The sequence below is a fragment of the Rhea pennata genome, unplaced genomic scaffold (genome assembly GCF_028389875.1).
Source record: "Rhea pennata isolate bPtePen1 unplaced genomic scaffold, bPtePen1.pri scaffold_23_1, whole genome shotgun sequence".
In the NCBI taxonomy this organism is placed as follows: Eukaryota; Metazoa; Chordata; class Aves; order Rheiformes; family Rheidae; genus Rhea; species Rhea pennata.
This window is the reverse complement of record NW_026907675.1, coordinates 947591-964914: the sequence shown is the minus strand read 5'-3', so window position 1 is coordinate 964914 and position 17324 is coordinate 947591.

Here is a 17324-nt window from a genome sequence, read left to right as displayed (position 1 = left end):
CATGCTAGGCCAGTGCTGGTTGCCTGGCTGCTCTTGGCAGCTGTGAGGTGAGTGCTGCGTGAGGCCCTGGCAGGCATGTGTCAGTGTGGGAAGGTGCTGTTTGTGCTTGGGAGGTGCCTTTTGGTGTGGCCATTGGTGCTGTGGCTGGTGCCTTGTGTCCCAGGGTGTGCGAGGCCAGAGCTGGAGGCAGCATTGTGAGGTCACTTGTGCCTGTGTGCCTTGGCGGGCTGTGCTAGGGTGTTGGCTGCTGCTGGTGGTGGTGGTTGTGAGGTCACTTGTGAAGCAGTGCGTGCTAGGCCAGTGCTGGTTGCCTGGCTGCTCTTGGCAGCTGTGAGGTGAGTGCTGCGTGAGGCCCTGGCAGGCATGTGTCAGTGTGGGAAGGTGCTGTTTGTGCTTGGGAGGTGCCATTTGGTGTGGCCATTGGTGCTGTGGCTGGTGCCTTGTGGTCCAGGGTGTGCGAGGCCAGAGCTGGAGGCAGCATTGTGAAGTCACTTGTGCCTGTGTGCCTTGGCAGGCAGTGCTAGGGTGTTGGCTGCTGCTGGTGGTGGTGGTTGTGAGGTCACTTGTGAAGCAGTGCGTGCTAGGCCAGTGCTGGTTGCCTGGCTGCTCTTGGCAGCTGTGAGGTGAGTGCTGCGTGAGGCCCTGGCAGGCATGTGTCAGTGTGGGAAGGTGCTGTTTGTGCTTGGGAGGTGCCTTTTGGTGTGGCCATTGGTGCTGTGGCTGGTGCTTTGAGGCCCAGGGTGTGCGAGGCCAGAGCTGGAGGCAGCATTGTGAGGTCACTTGTGCCTGTGTGCCTTGGCGGGCAGTGCTGGGGTGTTGGCTGCTGCTGGTGGTGGTGGTTGTGAGGTCACTTGTGAAGCAGTGCGTGCTAGGCCAGTGCTGGTTGCCTGGCTGCTCTTGGCAGCTGTGAGGTGAGTGCTGCGTGAGGCCCTGGCAGGCATGTGTCAGTGTGGGAAGGTGCTCTTTGTCCTTGGGAGGTGCCTTTTGGTGTGGCCATTGGTGCTGTGGGTGGTGCTTTGTGTCCCAGGGTGTGAGAGGCCAGAGCTGGAGGCAGCATTGTGAGGTCACTTGTGCCTGTGTGCCTTGGCGGGCAGTGCTAGGGTGTTGGCTGCTGCTGGTGGTGGTGGTTGTGAGGTCACTTGTGAAGCAGTGCGTGCTAGGCCAGTGCTGGTTGCCTGGCTGCTCTTGGCAGCTGTGAGGTGAGTGCTGCTTGAGGCCCTGGCAGGCATGTGTCAGTGTGGGAAGGTGCTGTTTGTGCTTGGGAGGTGCCTTCTGGTGTGGCCATTGGTGCTGTGGCTGGTGCCTTGTGGCCCAGGGTGTGAGAGGCCAGAGCTGGAGGCAGCATTGTGAGGTCACTTGTGCCTGTGTGCCTTGGCGGGCAGTGCTAGGGTGTTGGCTGCTGCTGGTGGTGGTGGTTGTGAGGTCACTTGTGAAGCAGTGCGTGCTACGCCAGTGCTGGTTGCCTGGCTGCTCTTGGCAGCTGTGAGGTGAGTGCTGCGTGAGGCCGTCGCAGGCATGTGTCAGTGTGGGAAGGTGCTGTTTGTGCTTGGGAGGTGCCTTTTGGTGTGGCCATTGGTGCTGTGGCTGGTGCCTTGTGGTCCAGGGTGTGAGAGGCCAGAGCTGGAGGCAGCATTGTGAGGTCACTTGTGCCTGTGTGCCTTGGCGGGCAGTGCTAGGGTGTTGGCTGCTGCTGGTGGTGGTTGTGAGGTCACTTGTGAAGCTGTGCGTGCTAGGCCAGTGCTGGTTGCCTGGCTGCTCTTGGCAGCTGTGAGGTGAGTGCTGCGTGAGGCCCTGGCAGGCATGTGTCAGTGTGGGAAGGTGCTGTTTGTCCTTGGGAGGTGCCTTTTGGTGTGGCCATTGGTGCTGTGGCTGGTGCCTTGTGTCCCAGGGTGTGAGAGGCCAGAGCTGGAGGCAGCATTGTGAGGTCACTTGTGCCTGTGTGCCTTGGCGGGCAGTGCTAGGGTGTTGGCTGCTGCTGGTGGTGGTGGTTGTGAGGTCACTTGTGAAGCAGTGCGTGCTAGGCCAGTGCTGGTTGCCTGGCTGCTCTTGGCAGCTGTGAGGTGAGTGCTGCGTGAGGCCCTGGCAGGCATGTGTAAGTGTGGGAAGGTGCTGTTTGTGCTTGGGAGGTGCCTTTTGGTGTGGCCATTGGTGCTGTGGCTGGTGCTTTGAGGCCCAGGGTGTGAGAGGCCAGAGCTGGAGGCAGCATTGTGAGGTCACTTGTGCCTGTGTGCCTTGGCGGGCAGTGCTAGGGTGTTGGCTGCTGCTGGTGGTGGTGGTTGTGAGGTCACTTGTGAAGCAGTGCGTGCTAGGCCAGTGCTGGTTGCCTGGCTGCTCTTGGCAGCTGTGTGGTGAGTGCTGCGTGAGGCCCTGGCAGGCATGTGTCAGTGTGGGAAGGTGCTGTTTGTCCTTGGGAGGTGCCTTTTGGTGTGGCCATTGGTGCTGTGGCTGGTGCCTTGTGTCCCAGGGTGTGAGAGGCCAGAGCTGGAGGCAGCATTGTGAGGTCACTTGTGCCTGTGTGCCTTGGCGGGCAGTGCTAGGGTGTTGGCTGCTGCTGGTGGTGGTGGTTGTGAGGTCACTTGTGAAGCAGTGCATGCTAGGCCAGTGCTGGTTGCCTGGCTGCTCTTGGCAGCTGTGAGGTGAGTGCTGCGTGAGGCCCTGGCAGGCATGTGTCAGTGTGGGAAGGTGCTGTTTGTGCTTGGGAGGTGCCTTTTGGTGTGGCCATTGGTGCTGTGGCTGGTGCCTTGTGTCCCAGGGTGTGCGAGGCCAGAGCTGGAGGCAGCATTGTGAGGTCACTTGTGCCTGTGTGCCTTGGCGGGCTGTGCTAGGGTGTTGGCTGCTGCTGGTGGTGGTGGTTGTGAGGTCACTTGTGAAGCAGTGCGTGCTAGGCCAGCGCTGGTTGCCTGGCTGCTCTTGGCAGCTGTGAGGTGAGTGCTGCGTGAGGCCGTCTCAGGCATGTGTCAGTGTGGGAAGGTGCTGTTTGTGCTTGGGAGGTGCCTTTTGGTGTGGCCATTGGTGCTGTGGCTGGTGCCTTGTGGTCCAGGGTGTGCGAGGCCAGAGCTGGAGGCAGCATTGTGAAGTCACTTGTGCCTGTGTGCCTTGGCAGGCAGTGCTAGGGTGTTGGCTGCTGCTGGTGGTGGTGGTTGTGAGGTCACTTGTGAAGCAGTGCGTGCTAGGCCAGTGCTGGTTGCCTGGCTGCTCTTGGCAGCTGTGAGGTGAGTGCTGCGTGAGGCCCTGGCAGGCATGTGTCAGTGTGGGAAGGTGCTGTTTGTGCTTGGGAGGTGCCTTTTGGTGTGGCCATTGGTGCTGTGGCTGGTGCTTTGAGGCCCAGGGTGTGCGAGGCCAGAGCTGGAGGCAGCATTGTGAGGTCACTTGTGCCTGTGTGCCTTGGCGGGCAGTGCTAGGGTGTTGGCTGCTGCTGGTGGTGGTGGTTGTGAGGTCACTTGTGAAACAGTGCGTGCTAGGCCAGTGCTGGTTGCCTGGCTGCTCTTGGCAGCTGTGAGGTGAGTGCTGCGTGAGGCCCTGGCAGGCATGTGTCAGTGTGGGAAGGTGCTCTTTGTCCTTGGGAGGTGCCTTCTGGTGTGGCCATTGGTGCTGTGGGTGGTGCTTTGTGGCCCAGGGTGTGAGAGGCCAGAGCTGGAGGCAGCATTGTGAGGTCACTTGTGCCTGTGTGCCTTGGCGGGCAGTGCTAGGGTGTTGGCTGCTGCTGGTGGTGGTGGTTGTGAGGTCACTTGTGAAGCAGTGCGTGCTAGGCCAGTGCTGGTTGCCTGGCTGCTCTTGGCAGCTGTGAGGTGAGTGCTGCTTGAGGCCCTGGCAGGCATGTGTCAGTGTGGGAAGGTGCTGTTTGTGCTTGGGAGGTGCCTTCTGGTGTGGCCATTGGTGCTGTGGCTGGTGCCTTGTGGCCCAGGGTGTGAGAGGCCAGAGCTGGAGGCAGCATTGTGAGGTCACTTGTGCCTGTGTGCCTTGGCGGGCAGTGCTAGGGTGTTGGCTGCTGCTGGTGGTGGTGGTTTTGAGGTCACTTGTGAAGCAGTGCGTGCTACGCCAGTGCTCGTTGCCTGGCTGCTCTTGGCAGCTGTGAGGTGAGTGCTGCGTGAGGCCGTCGCAGGCATGTGTCAGTGTTGGAAGGTGCTGTTTGTGCTTGCGAGGTGCCTTTTGGTGTGGCCATTGGTGCTGTGGCTGGTGCCTTGTGGTCCAGGGTGTGAGAGGCCAGAGCTGGAGGCAGCATTGTGAAGTCACTTGTGCCTGTGTGCCTTGGCAGGCAGTGCTAGGGTGTTGGCTGCTGCTGGTGGTGGTGGTTGTGAGGTCACTTGTGAAGCAGTGCGTGCTAGGCCAGTGCTGGTTGCCTGGCTGCTCTTGGCAGCTGTGAGGTGAGTGCTGCTTGAGGCCCTGGCAGGCATGTGTCAGTGTGGGAAGGTGCTGTTTGTGCTTGGGAGGTGCCTTCTGGTGTGGCCATTGGTGCTGTGGCTGGTGCTTTGAGGCCCAGGGTGTGCGAGGCCAGAGCTGGAGGCAGCATTGTGAGGTCACTTGTGCCTATGTGCCTTGGCGGGCAGTGCTAGGGTGTTGGCTGCTGCTGGTGGTGGTGGTTGTGAGGTGACTTGTGAAGCAGTGCGTGCTAGGCCAGTGCTGGTTGCCTGGCTGCTCTTGGCAGCTGTGAGGTGAGTGCTGCGTGAGGCCCTGGCAGGCATATGTAAGTGTGGGAAGGTGCTGTTTGTGCTTGGGAGGTGCCTTTTGGTGTGGCCATTGGTGCTGTGGCTGGTGCTTTGAGGCCCAGGGTGTGAGAGGCCAGAGCTGGAGGCAGCATTGTGAGGTCACTTGTGCCTGTGTGCCTTGTCGGGCAGTGCTAGGGTGTTGGCTGCTGGTGGTGGTGGTGGTTGTGAGGTCACTTGTGAAGCAGTGCGTGCTAGGCCAGTGCTGGTTGCCTGGCTGCTCTTGGCAGCTGTGAGGTGAGTGCTGCGTGAGGCCCTGGCAGGCATGTGTCAGTGTGGGAAGGTGCTGTTTGTCCTTGGGAGGTGCCTTTTGGTGTGGCCATTGGTGCTGTGGCTGGTGCCTTGTGTCCCAGGGTGTGAGAGGCCAGAGCTGGAGGCAGCATTGTGAGGTCACTTGTGCCTGTGTGCCTTGGCGGGCAGTGCTAGGGTGTTGGCTGCTGCTGGTGGTGGTGGTTGTGAGGTGACTTGTGAAGCAGTGCGTGCTAGGCCAGTGCTGGTTGCCTGGCTGCTCTTGGCAGCTGTGAGGTGAGTGCTGCGTGAGGCCCTGGCAGGCATGTGTCAGTGTGGGAAGGTGCTGTTTGTCCTTGGGAGGTGCCTTTTGGTGTGGCCATTGGTGCTGTGGCTGGTGCCTTGTGTCCCAGGGTGTGAGAGGCCAGAGCTGGAGGCAGCATTGTGAGGTCACTTGTGCCTGTGTGCCTTGGCGGGCTGTGCTAGGGTGTTGGCTGCTGCTGCTGGTGGTGGTTGTGAGATGACTTGTGAAGCAGTGCGTGCTAGGCCAGCGCTGGTTGCCTGGCTGCTCTTGGCAGCTGTGAGGTGAGTGCTGCCTGAGGCCGTCTCAGGCATGTGTCAGTGTGGGAAGGTGCTGTTTGTGCTTGGGAGGTGCCTTTTGGTGTGGCCATTGGTGCTGTGGCTGGTGCCTTGTGGTCCAGGGTGTGAGAGGCCAGAGCTGGAGGCAGCATTGTGAAGTCACTTGTGCCTGTGTGCCTTGGCAGGCAGTGCTAGGGTGTTGGCTGCTGCTGGTGGTGGTTGTGAGGTCACTTGTGAAGCTGTGCGTGCTAGGCCAGTGCTGGTTGCCTGGCTGCTCTTGGCAGCTGTGAGGTGAGTGCTGCGTGAGGCCCTGGCAGGCATGTGTCAGTGTGGGAAGGTGCTGTTTGTGCTTGGGAGGTGCCTTCTGGTGTGGCCATTGGTGCTGTGGCTGGTGCTTTGAGGCCCAGGGTGTGCGAGGCCAGAGCTGGAGGCAGCATTGTGAGGTCACTTGTGCCTATGTGCCTTGGCGGGCAGTGCTAGGGTGTTGGCTGCTGCTGGTGGTGGTGGTTGTGAGGTGACTTGTGAAGCAGTGCGTGCTAGGCCAGTGCTGGTTGCCTGGCTGCTCTTGGCAGCTGTGAGGTGAGTGCTGCGTGAGGCCCTGGCAGGCATATGTAAGTGTGGGAAGGTGCTGTTTGTGCTTGGGAGGTGCCTTTTGGTGTGGCCATTGGTGCTGTGGCTGGTGCTTTGAGGCCCAGGGTGTGCGAGGCCAGAGCTGGAGGCAGCATTGTGAGGTCACTTGTGCCTGTGTGCCTTGGCGGGCAGTGCTAGGGTGTTGGCTGCTGCTGGTGGTGGTGGTTGTGAGGTCACTTGTGAAGCAGTGCGTGCTAGGCCAGTGCTGGTTGCCTGGCTGCTCTTGGCAGCTGTGAGGTGAGTGCTGCGTGAGGCCCTGGCAGGCATGTGTCAGTGTGGGAAGGTGCTGTTTGTCCTTGGGAGGTGCCTTTTGGTGTGGCCATTGGTGCTGTGGCTGGTGCCTTGTGTCCCAGGGTGTGAGAGGCCAGAGCTGGAGGCAGCATTGTGAGGTCACTTGTGCCTGTGTGCCTTGGCGGGCAGTGCTAGGGTGTTGGCTGCTGCTGGTGGTGGTGGTTGTGAGGTGACTTGTGAAGCAGTGCGTGCTAGGCCAGTGCTGGTTGCCTGGCTGCTCTTGGCAGCTGTGAGGTGAGTGCTGTGTGAGGCCCTGGCAGGCATGTGTCAGTGTGGGAAGGTGCTGTTTGTCCTTGGGAGGTGCCTTCTGGTGTGGCCATTGGTGCTGTGGCTGGTGCTTTGAGGCCCAGGGTGTGCGAGGCCAGAGCTGGAGGCAGCATTGTGAGGTCACTTGTGCCTGTGTGCCTTGGCGGGCTGTGCTAGGGTGTTGGCTGCTGCTGGTGGTGGTGGTTGTGAGATGACTTGTGAAGCAGTGCGTGCTAGGCCAGCGCTGGTTGCCTGGCTGCTCTTGGCAGCTGTGAGGTGAGTGCTTCCTAAGGCCGTCTCAGGCATGTGTCAGTGTGGGAAGGTGCTGTTTGTGCTTGGGAGGTGCCTTTTGGTGTGGCCATTGGTGCTGTGGCTGGTGCCTTGTGGTCCAGGGTGTGAGAGGCCAGAGCTGGAGGCAGCATTGTGAAGTCACTTGTGCCTGTGTGCCTTGGCAGGCAGTGCTAGGGTGTTGGCTGCTGCTGGTGGTGGTTGTGAGGTGACTTGTGAAGCTGTGCGTGCTAGGCCAGTGCTGGTTGCCTGGCTGCTCTTGGCAGCTGTGAGGTGAGTGCTGCGTGAGGCCCTGGCAGGCATGTGTCAGTGTGGGAAGGTGCTCTTTGTGCTTGGGAGGTGCCTTTTGGTGTGGCCATTGGTGCTGTGGCTGGTGCTTTGAGGCCCAGGGTGTGCGAGGCCAGAGCTGGAGGCAGCATTGTGAGGTCACTTGTGCCTGTGTGCCTTGGCGGGCAGTGCTAGGGTGTTGGCTGCTGCTGGTGGTGGTGGTTGTGAGGTCACTTGTGAAGCAGTGCGTGCTAGGCCAGTGCTGGTTGCCTGGCTGCTCTTGGCAGCTGTGAGGTGAGTGCTGCGTGAGGCTGTCGCAGGCATGTGTCAGTGTGGGAAGGTGCTGTTTGTGCTTGGGAGGTGCCTTTTGGTGTGGCCATTGGTGCTGTGGGTGGTGCTTTGTGGCCCAGGGTGTGAGAGGCCAGAGCTGGAGGCAGCATTGTGAGGTCACTTGTGCCTGTGTGCCTTGGCGGGCAGTGCTAGGGTGTTGGCTGCTGCTGGTGGTGGTGGTTGTGAGGTCACTTGTGAAGCAGTGCGTGCTAGGCCAGTGCTGGTTGCCTGGCTGCTCTTGGCAGCTGTGAGGTGAGTGCTGCGTGAGGCCCTGGCAGGCATGTGTCAGTGTGGGAAGGTGCTGTTTGTGCTTGGGAGGTGCCTTCTGGTGTGGCCATTGGTGCTGTGGCTGGTGCCTTGTGGCCCAGGGTGTGAGAGGCCAGAGCTGGAGGCAGCATTGTGAGGTCACTTGTGCCTGTGTGCCTTGGCAGGCAGTGCTAGGGTGTTGGCTGCTGCTGGTGGTGGTTGTGAGGTCACTTGTGAAGCTGTGCGTGCTAGGCCAGTGCTGGTTGCCTGGCTGCTCTTGGCAGCTGTGAGGTGAGTGCTGCGTGAGGCCCTGGCAGGCATGTGTCAGTGTGGGAAGGTGCTGTTTGTCCTTGGGAGGTGCCTTTTGGTGTGGGCATTGGTGCTGTGGCTGGTGCCTTGTGTCCCAGGGTGTGCGAGGCCAGAGCTGGAGGCAGCATTGTGAGGTCACTTGTGCCTGTGTGCCTTGGCGGGCAGTGCTAAGGTGTTGGCTGCTGCTGGTGGTGGTGGTTGTGAGGTCACTTGTGAAGCAGTGCGTGCTAGGCCAGTGCTGGTTGCCTGGCTGCTCTTGGCAGCTGTGAGGTGAGTGCTGCGTGAGGCCCTGGCAGGCATGTGTCAGTGTGGGAAGGTGCTGTTTGTCCTTGGGAGGTGCCTTTTGGTGTGGGCATTGGTGCTGTGGCTGGTGCTTTGAGGCCCAGGGTGTGCGAGGCCAGAGCTGGAGGCAGCATTGTGAGGTCACTTGTGCCTATGTGCCTTGGCGGGCAGTGCTAGGGTGTTGGCTGCTGCTGGTGGTGGTGGTTGTGAGGTCACTTGTGAAGCAGTGCGTGCTAGGCCAGTGCTGGTTGCATGGCTGCTCTTGGCAGCTGTGAGGTGAGTGCTGCGTGAGGCCCTGGCAGGCATGTGTCAGTGTGGGAAGGTGCTGTTTGTGCTTGGGAGGTGCCTTTTGGTGTGGGCATTGGTGCTGTGGCTGGTGCTTTGAGGCCCAGGGTGTGCGAGGCCAGAGCTGGAGGCAGCATTGTGAGGTCACTTGTGCCTGTGTGCCTTGGCGGGCAGTGCTAGGGTGTTGGCTGCTGCTGGTGGTGGTGGTTGTGAGGTCACTTGTGAAGCAGTGCGTGCTAGGCCAGTGCTGGTTGCCTGGCTGCTCTTGGCAGCTGTGAGGTGAGTGCTGCGTGAGGCCCTGGCAGGCATGTGTCAGTGTGGGAAGGTGCTGTTTGTGCTTGGGAGGTGCCTTTTGGTGTGGCCATTGGTGCTGTGGCTGGTGCCTTGTGGTCCAGGGTGTGAGAGGCCAGAGCTGGAGGCAGCATTGTGAAGTCACTTGTGCCTGTGTGCCTTGGCAGGCAGTGGTAGGGTGTTGGCTGCTGCTGGTGGTGGTTGTGAGGTCACTTGTGAAGCTGTGCGTGCTAGGCCAGTGCTGGTTGCCTGGCTGCTCTTGGCAGCTGTGAGGTGAGTGCTGCGTGAGGCCCTGGCAGGCATGTGTCAGTGTGGGAAGGTGCTGTTTGTGCTTGGGAGGTGCCTTTTGGTGTGGCCATTGGTGCTGTGGCTGGTGCCTTGTGTCCCAGGGTGTGCGAGGCCAGAGCTGGAGGCAGCATTGTGAGGTCACTTGTGCCTGTGTGCCTTGGCGGGCAGTGCTAAGGTGTTGGCTGCTGCTGGTGGTGGTGGTTGTGAGGTCACTTGTGAAGCAGTGCGTGCTAGGCCAGTGCTGGTTGCCTGGCTGCTCTTGGCAGCTGTGAGGTGAGTGCTGCGTGAGGCCCTGGCAGGCATGTGTCAGTGTGGGAAGGTGCTGTTTATCCTTGGAAGGTGCCTTTTGGTGTGGGCATTGGTGCTGTGGCTGGTGCTTTGAGGCCCAGGGTGTGCGAGGCCAGAGCTGGAGGCAGCATTGTGAGGTCACTTGTGCCTATGTGCCTTGGCGGGCAGTGCTAGGGTGTTGGCTGCTGCTGGTGGTGGTGGTTGTGAGGTGACTTGTGAAGCAGTGCGTGCTAGGCCAGTGCTGGTTGCATGGCTGCTCTTGGCAGCTGTGAGGTGAGTGCTGCGTGAGGCCCTGGCAGGCATGTGTCAGTGTGGGAAGGTGCTGTTTGTGCTTGGGAGGTGCCTTTTGGTGTGGCCATTGGTGCTGTGGCTGGTGCTTTGAGGCCCAGGGTGTGAGAGGCCAGAGCTGGAGGCAGCATTGTGAGGTCACTTGTGCCTGTGTGCCTTGTCGGGCAGTGCTAGGGTGTTGGCTGCTGCTGGTGGTGGTGGTTGTGAGGTCACTTGTGAAGCAGTGCGTGCTAGGCCAGTGCTGGTTGCCTGGCTGCTCTTGGCAGCTGTGAGGTGAGTGCTGCGTGAGGCCCTGGCAGGCATGTGTCAGTGTGGGAAGGTGCTGTTTGTCCTTGGGAGGTGCCTTTTGGTGTGGGCATTGGTGCTGTGGCTGGTGCCTTGTGTCCCAGGGTGTGAGAGGCCAGAGCTGGAGGCAGCATTGTGAGGTCACTTGTGCCTGTGTGCCTTGGCGGGCTGTGCTAGGGTGTTGGCTGCTGCTGGTGGTGGTGCTTGTGAGATGACTTGTGAAGCAGTGCGTGCTAGGCCAGCGCTGGTTGCCTGGCTGCTCTTGGCAGCTGTGAGGTGAGTGCTGCGTGAGGCCGTCTCAGGCATGTGTCAGTGTGGGAAGGTGCTGTTTGTGCTTGGGAGGTGCCTTTTGGTGTGGCCATTGGTGCTGTGGCTGGTGCCTTGTGGTCCAGGGTGTGAGAGGCCAGAGCTGGAGGCAGCATTGTGAAGTCACTTGTGCCTGTGTGCCTTGGCAGGCAGTGCTAGGGTGTTGGCTGCTGCTGGTGGTGGTTGTGAGGTCACTTGTGAAGCAGTGCGTGCTAGGCCAGTGCTGGTTGCCTGGCTGCTCTTGGCAGCTGTGAGGTGAGTGCTGCGTGAGGCCCTGGCAGGCATGTGTCAGTGTGGGAAGGTGCTGTTTGTCCTTGGGAGGTGCCTTTTGGTGTGGCCATTGGTGCTGTGGCTGGTGCTTTGAGGCCCAGGGTGTGAGAGGCCAGAGCTGGAGGCAGCATTGTGAGGTCACTTGTGCCTGTGTGCCTTGGCGGGCAGTGCTAGGGTGTTGGCTGCTGCTGGTGGTGGTGGTTGTGAGGTCACTTGTGAAGCAGTGCGTGCTAGGCCAGTGCTGGTTGCCTGGCTGCTCTTGGCAGCTGTGAGGTGAGTGCTGCGTGAGGCCCTGGCAGGCATGTGTCAGTGTGGGAAGGTGCTGTTTGTGCTTGGGAGGTGCCTTTTGGTGTGGCCATTGGTGCTGTGGCTGGTGCCTTGTGTTCCAGGGTGTGAGAGGCCAGAGCTGGAGGCAGCATTGTGAAGTCACTTGTGCCTGTGTGCCTTGGCAGGCAGTGCTAGGGTGTTGGCTGCTGCTGGTGGTGGTTGTGAGGTCACTTGTGAAGCTGTGCGTGCTAGGCCAGTGCTGGTTGCCTGGCTGCTCTTGGCAGCTGTGAGGTGAGTGCTGCGTGAGGCCCTGGCAGGCATGTGTCAGTGTGGGAAGGTGCTGTTTGTCCTTGGGAGGTGCCTTTTGGTGTGGCCATTGGTGCTGTGGCTGGTGCCTTGTGTCCCAGGGTGTGAGAGGCCAGAGCTGGAGGCAGCATTGTGAGGTCACTTGTGCCTGTGTGCCTTGGCGGGCAGTGCTAGGGTGTTGGCTGCTGCTGGTGGTGGTGGTTGTGAGGTCACTTGTGAAGCAGTGCGTGCTAGGCCAGTGCTGGTTGCCTGGCTGCTCTTGGCAGCTGTGAGGTGAGTGCTGCGTGAGGCCCTGGCAGGCATGTGTCAGTGTGGGAAGGTGCTGTTTATCCTTGGAAGGTGCCTTTTGGTGTGGCCATTGGTGCTGTGGCTGGTGCTTTGAGGCCCAGGGTGTGCGAGGCCAGAGCTGGAGGCAGCATTGTGAGGTCACTTGTGCCTATGTGCCTTGGCGGGCAGTGCTAGGGTGTTGGCTGCTGCTGCTGGTGGTGGTTGTGAGGTCACTTGTGAAGCAGTGCGTGCTACGCCAGTGCTGGTTGCCTGGCTGCTCTTGGCAGCTGTGAGGTGAGTGCTGCGTGAGGCCCTGGCAGGCATGTGTAAGTGTGGGAAGGTGCTGTTTGTGCTTGGGAGGTGCCTTTTGGTGTGGCCATTGGTGCTGTGGCTGGTGCTTTGAGGCCCAGGGTGTGAGAGGCCAGAGCTGGAGGCAGCATTGTGAGGTCACTTGTGCCTGTGTGCCTTGGCGGGCAGTGCTAGGGTGTTGGCTGCTGCTGGTGGTGGTGGTTGTGAGATGACTTGTGAAGCAGTGCGTGCTTGGCCAGCGCTGGTTGCCTGGCTGCTCTTGGCAGCTGTGAGGTGAGTGCTGCGTGAGGCCCTGGCAGGCATGTGTCAGTGTGGGAAGGTGCTGTTTGTGCTTGGGAGGTGCCTTTTGGTGTGGCCTTTGGTGCTGTGGCTGGTGCCTTGTGGTCCAGGGTGTGAGAGGCCAGAGCTGGAGGCAGCATTGTGAAGTCACTTGTGCCTGTGTGCCTTGGCAGGCAGTGCTAGGGTGTTGGCTGCTGCTGGTGGTGGTTGTGAGGTCACTTGTGAAGCAGTGCGTGCTAGGCCAGTGCTGGTTGCCTGGCTGCTCTTGGCAGCTGTGAGGTGAGTGCTGCGTGAGGCTGTCGCAGGCATGTGTCAGTGTGGGAAGGTGCTGTTTGTGCTTGGGAGGTGCCTTTTGGTGTGGCCATTGGTGCTGTGGCTGGTGCTTTGAGGCCCAGGGTGTGAGAGGCCAGAGCTGGAGGCAGCATTGTGAGGTCACTTGTGCCTATGTGCCTTGGCGGGCAGTGCTAGGGTGTTGGCTGCTGCTGCTGGTGGTGGTTGTGAGGTGACTTGTGAAGCAGTGCGTGCTAGGCCAGTGCTGGTTGCCTGGCTGCTCTTGGCAGCTGTGAGGTGAGTGCTGCGGGAGGCCCTGGCAGGCATGTGTCAGTGTGGGAAGGTGCTGTTTGTCCTTGGGAGGTGCCTTTTGGTGTGGCCATTGGTGCTGTGGCTGGTGCTTTGAGGCCCAGGGTGTGAGAGGCCAGAGCTGGAGGCAGCATTGTGAGGTCACTTGTGCCTGTGTGCCTTGGCGGGCAGTGCTAGGGTGTTGGCTGCTGCTGGTGGTGGTGGTTGTGAGGTCACTTGTGAAGCAGTGCGTGCTAGGCCAGTGCTGGTTGCCTGGCTGCTCTTGGCAGCTGTGAGGTGAGTGCTGCGTGAGGCCCTGGCAGGCATGTGTCAGTGTGGGAAGGTGCTGTTTGTGCTTGGGAGGTGCCTTTTGGTGTGGCCATTGGTGCTGTGGCTGGTGCTTTGAGGCCCAGGGTGTGAGAGGCCAGAGCTGGAGGCAGCATTGTGAGGTCACTTGTGCCTGTGTGCCTTGGCGGGCAGTGCTAGGGTGTTGGCTGCTGCTGGTGGTGGTGGTTGTGAGGTCACTTGTGAAGCAGTGCGTGCTAGGCCAGTGCTGGTTGCCTGGCTGCTCTTGGCAGCTGTGAGGTGAGTGCTGCGTGAGGCTGTCGCAGGCATGTGTCAGTGTGGGAAGGTGCTGTTTGTGCTTGGGAGGTGCCTTTTGGTGTGGCCTTTGGTGCTGTGGCTGGTGCCTTGTGGTCCAGGGTGTGAGAGGCCAGAGCTGGAGGCAGCATTGTGAAGTCACTTGTGCCTGTGTGCCTTGGCAGGCAGTGCTAGGGTGTTGGCTGCTGCTGGTGGTGGTTGTGAGGTCACTTGTGAAGCAGTGCGTGCTAGGCCAGTGCTGGTTGCCTGGCTGCTCTTGGCAGCTGTGAGGTGAGTGCTGCGTGAGGCTGTCGCAGGCATGTGTCAGTGTGGGAAGGTGCTGTTTGTGCTTGGGAGGTGCCTTTTGGTGTGGCCATTGGTGCTGTGGCTGGTGCTTTGAGGCCCAGGGTGTGAGAGGCCAGAGCTGGAGGCAGCATTGTGAGGTCACTTGTGCCTATGTGCCTTGGCGGGCAGTGCTAGGGTGTTGGCTGCTGCTGCTGGTGGTGGTTGTGAGGTGACTTGTGAAGCAGTGCGTGCTAGGCCAGTGCTGGTTGCCTGGCTGCTCTTGGCAGCTGTGAGGTGAGTGCTGCGGGAGGCCCTGGCAGGCATGTGTCAGTGTGGGAAGGTGCTGTTTGTCCTTGGGAGGTGCCTTTTGGTGTGGCCATTGGTGCTGTGGCTGGTGCTTTGAGGCCCAGGGTGTGAGAGGCCAGAGCTGGAGGCAGCATTGTGAGGTCACTTGTGCCTGTGTGCCTTGGCGGGCAGTGCTAGGGTGTTGGCTGCTGCTGGTGGCGGTGGTTGTGAGGTCACTTGTGAAGCAGTGCGTGCTAGGCCAGTGCTGGTTGCCTGGCTGCTCTTGGCAGCTGTGAGGTGAGTGCTGCGTGAGGCCCTGGCAGGCATGTGTCAGTGTGGGAAGGTGCTGTTTGTGCTTGGGAGGTGCCTTTTGGTGTGGCCATTGGTGCTGTGGCTGGTGCTTTGAGGCCCAGGGTGTGAGAGGCCAGAGCTGGAGGCAGCATTGTGAGGTCACTTGTGCCTGTGTGCCTTGGCGGGCAGTGCTAGGGTGTTGGCTGCTGCTGGTGGTGGTGGTTGTGAGGTCACTTGTGAAGCAGTGCGTGCTAGGCCAGTGCTGGTTGCCTGGCTGCTCTTGGCAGCTGTGAGGTGAGTGCTGCGTGAGGCCCTGGCAGGCATGTGTCAGTGTGGGAAGGTGCTGTTTGTGCTTGGGAGGTGCCTTTTGGTGTGGCCATTGGTGCTGTGGCTGGTGCCTTGTGGTCCAGGGTGTGAGAGGCCAGAGCTGGAGGCAGCATTGTGAAGTCACTTGTGCCTGTGTGCCTTGGCGGGCAGTGCTAGGGTGTTGGCTGCTGCTGGTGGTGGTTGTGAGGTCACTTGTGAAGCTGTGCGTGCTAGGCCAGTGCTGGTTGCCTGGCTGCTCTTGGCAGCTGTGAGGTGAGTGCTGCGTGAGGCCCTGGCAGGCATGTGTCAGTGTGGGAAGGTGCTGTTTGTCCTTGGGAGGTGCCTTTTGGTGTGGCCATTGGTGCTGTGGCTGGTGCCTTGTGTCCCAGGGTGTGCGAGGCCAGAGCTGGAGGCAGCATTGTGAGGTCACTTGTGCCTGTGTGCCTTGGCGGGCAGTGCTAGGGTGTTGGCTGCTGCTGGTGGTGGTGGTTGTGAGGTCACTTGTGAAGCAGTGCGTGCTAGGCCAGTGCTGGTTGCCTGGCTGCTCTTGGCAGCTGTGAGGTGAGTGCTGCGTGAGGCTGTCGCAGGCATGTGTCAGTGTGGGAAGGTGCTGTTTGTGCTTGGGAGGTGCCTTTTGGTGTGGCCTTTGGTGCTGTGGCTGGTGCCTTGTGGTCCAGGGTGTGAGAGGCCAGAGCTGGAGGCAGCATTGTGAAGTCACTTGTGCCTGTGTGCCTTGGCAGGCAGTGCTAGGGTGTTGGCTGCTGCTGGTGGTGGTTGTGAGGTCACTTGTGAAGCAGTGCGTGCTAGGCCAGTGCTGGTTGCCTGGCTGCTCTTGGCAGCTGTGAGGTGAGTGCTGCGTGAGGCTGTCGCAGGCATGTGTCAGTGTGGGAAGGTGCTGTTTGTGCTTGGGAGGTGCCTTTTGGTGTGGCCATTGGTGCTGTGGCTGGTGCTTTGAGGCCCAGGGTGTGAGAGGCCAGAGCTGGAGGCAGCATTGTGAGGTCACTTGTGCCTATGTGCCTTGGCGGGCAGTGCTAGGGTGTTGGCTGCTGCTGGTGGTGGTGGTTGTGAGGTGACTTGTGAAGCAGTGCGTGCTAGGCCAGTGCTGGTTGCCTGGCTGCTCTTGGCAGCTGTGAGGTGAGTGCTGCGGGAGGCCCTGGCAGGCATGTGTCAGTGTGGGAAGGTGCTGTTTGTCCTTGGGAGGTGCCTTTTGGTGTGGCCATTGGTGCTGTGGCTGGTGCTTTGAGGCCCAGGGTGTGAGAGGCCAGAGCTGGAGGCAGCATTGTGAGGTCACTTGTGCCTGTGTGCCTTGGCGGGCAGTGCTAGGGTGTTGGCTGCTGCTGGTGGTGGTGGTTGTGAGGTCACTTGTGAAGCAGTGCGTGCTAGGCCAGTGCTGGTTGCCTGGCTGCTCTTGGCAGCTGTGAGGTGAGTGCTGCGTGAGGCCCTGGCAGGCATGTGTCAGTGTGGGAAGGTGCTGTTTGTGCTTGGGAGGTGCCTTTTGGTGTGGCCATTGGTGCTGTGGCTGGTGCTTTGAGGCCCAGGGTGTGAGAGGCCAGAGCTGGAGGCAGCATTGTGAGGTCACTTGTGCCTGTGTGCCTTGGCGGGCAGTGCTAGGGTGTTGGCTGCTGCTGGTGGTGGTGGTTGTGAGGTCACTTGTGAAGCAGTGCGTGCTAGGCCAGTGCTGGTTGCCTGGCTGCTCTTGGCAGCTGTGAGGTGAGTGCTGCGTGAGGCCCTGGCAGGCATGTGTCAGTGTGGGAAGGTGCTGTTTGTGCTTGGGAGGTGCCTTTTGGTGTGGCCATTGGTGCTGTGGCTGGTGCCTTGTGGTCCAGGGTGTGAGAGGCCAGAGCTGGAGGCAGCATTGTGAAGTCACTTGTGCCTGTGTGCCTTGGCAGGCAGTGCTAGGGTGTTGGCTGCTGCTGGTGGTGGTTGTGAGGTCACTTGTGAAGCTGTGCGTGCTAGGCCAGTGCTGGTTGCCTGGCTGCTCTTGGCAGCTGTGAGGTGAGTGCTGCGTGAGGCCCTGGCAGGCATGTGTCAGTGTGGGAAGGTGCTGTTTGTCCTTGGGAGGTGCCTTTTGGTGTGGCCATTGGTGCTGTGGCTGGTGCCTTGTGTCCCAGGGTGTGAGAGGCCAGAGCTGGAGGCAGCATTGTGAGGTCACTTGTGCCTGTGTGCCTTGGCGGGCAGTGCTAGGGTGTTGGCTGCTGCTGGTGGTGGTGGTTGTGAGGTGACTTGTGAAGCAGTGCGTGCTAGGCCAGTGCTGGTTGCCTGGCTGCTCTTGGCAGCTGTGAGGTGAGTGCTGCGTGAGGCTGTCGCAGGCATGTGTCAGTGTGGGAAGGTGCTGTTTGTGCTTGGGAGGTGCCTTTTGGTGTGGCCTTTGGTGCTGTGGCTGGTGCCTTGTGGTCCAGGGTGTGAGAGGCCAGAGCTGGAGGCAGCATTGTGAAGTCACTTGTGCCTGTGTGCCTTGGCAGGCAGTGCTAGGGTGTTGGCTGCTGCTGGTGGTGGTTGTGAGGTCACTTGTGAAGCAGTGCGTGCTAGGCCAGTGCTGGTTGCCTGGCTGCTCTTGGCAGCTGTGAGGTGAGTGCTGCGTGAGGCTGTCGCAGGCATGTGTCAGTGTGGGAAGGTGCTGTTTGTGCTTGGGAGGTGCCTTTTGGTGTGGCCATTGGTGCTGTGGCTGGTGCTTTGAGGCCCAGGGTGTGAGAGGCCAGAGCTGGAGGCAGCATTGTGAGGTCACTTGTGCCTATGTGCCTTGGCGGGCAGTGCTAGGGTGTTGGCTGCTGCTGCTGGTGGTGGTTGTGAGGTCACTTGTGAAGCAGTGCGTGCTACGCCAGTGCTGGTTGCCTGGCTGCTCTTGGCAGCTGTGAGGTGAGTGCTGCGTGAGGCCCTGGCAGGCATGTGTAA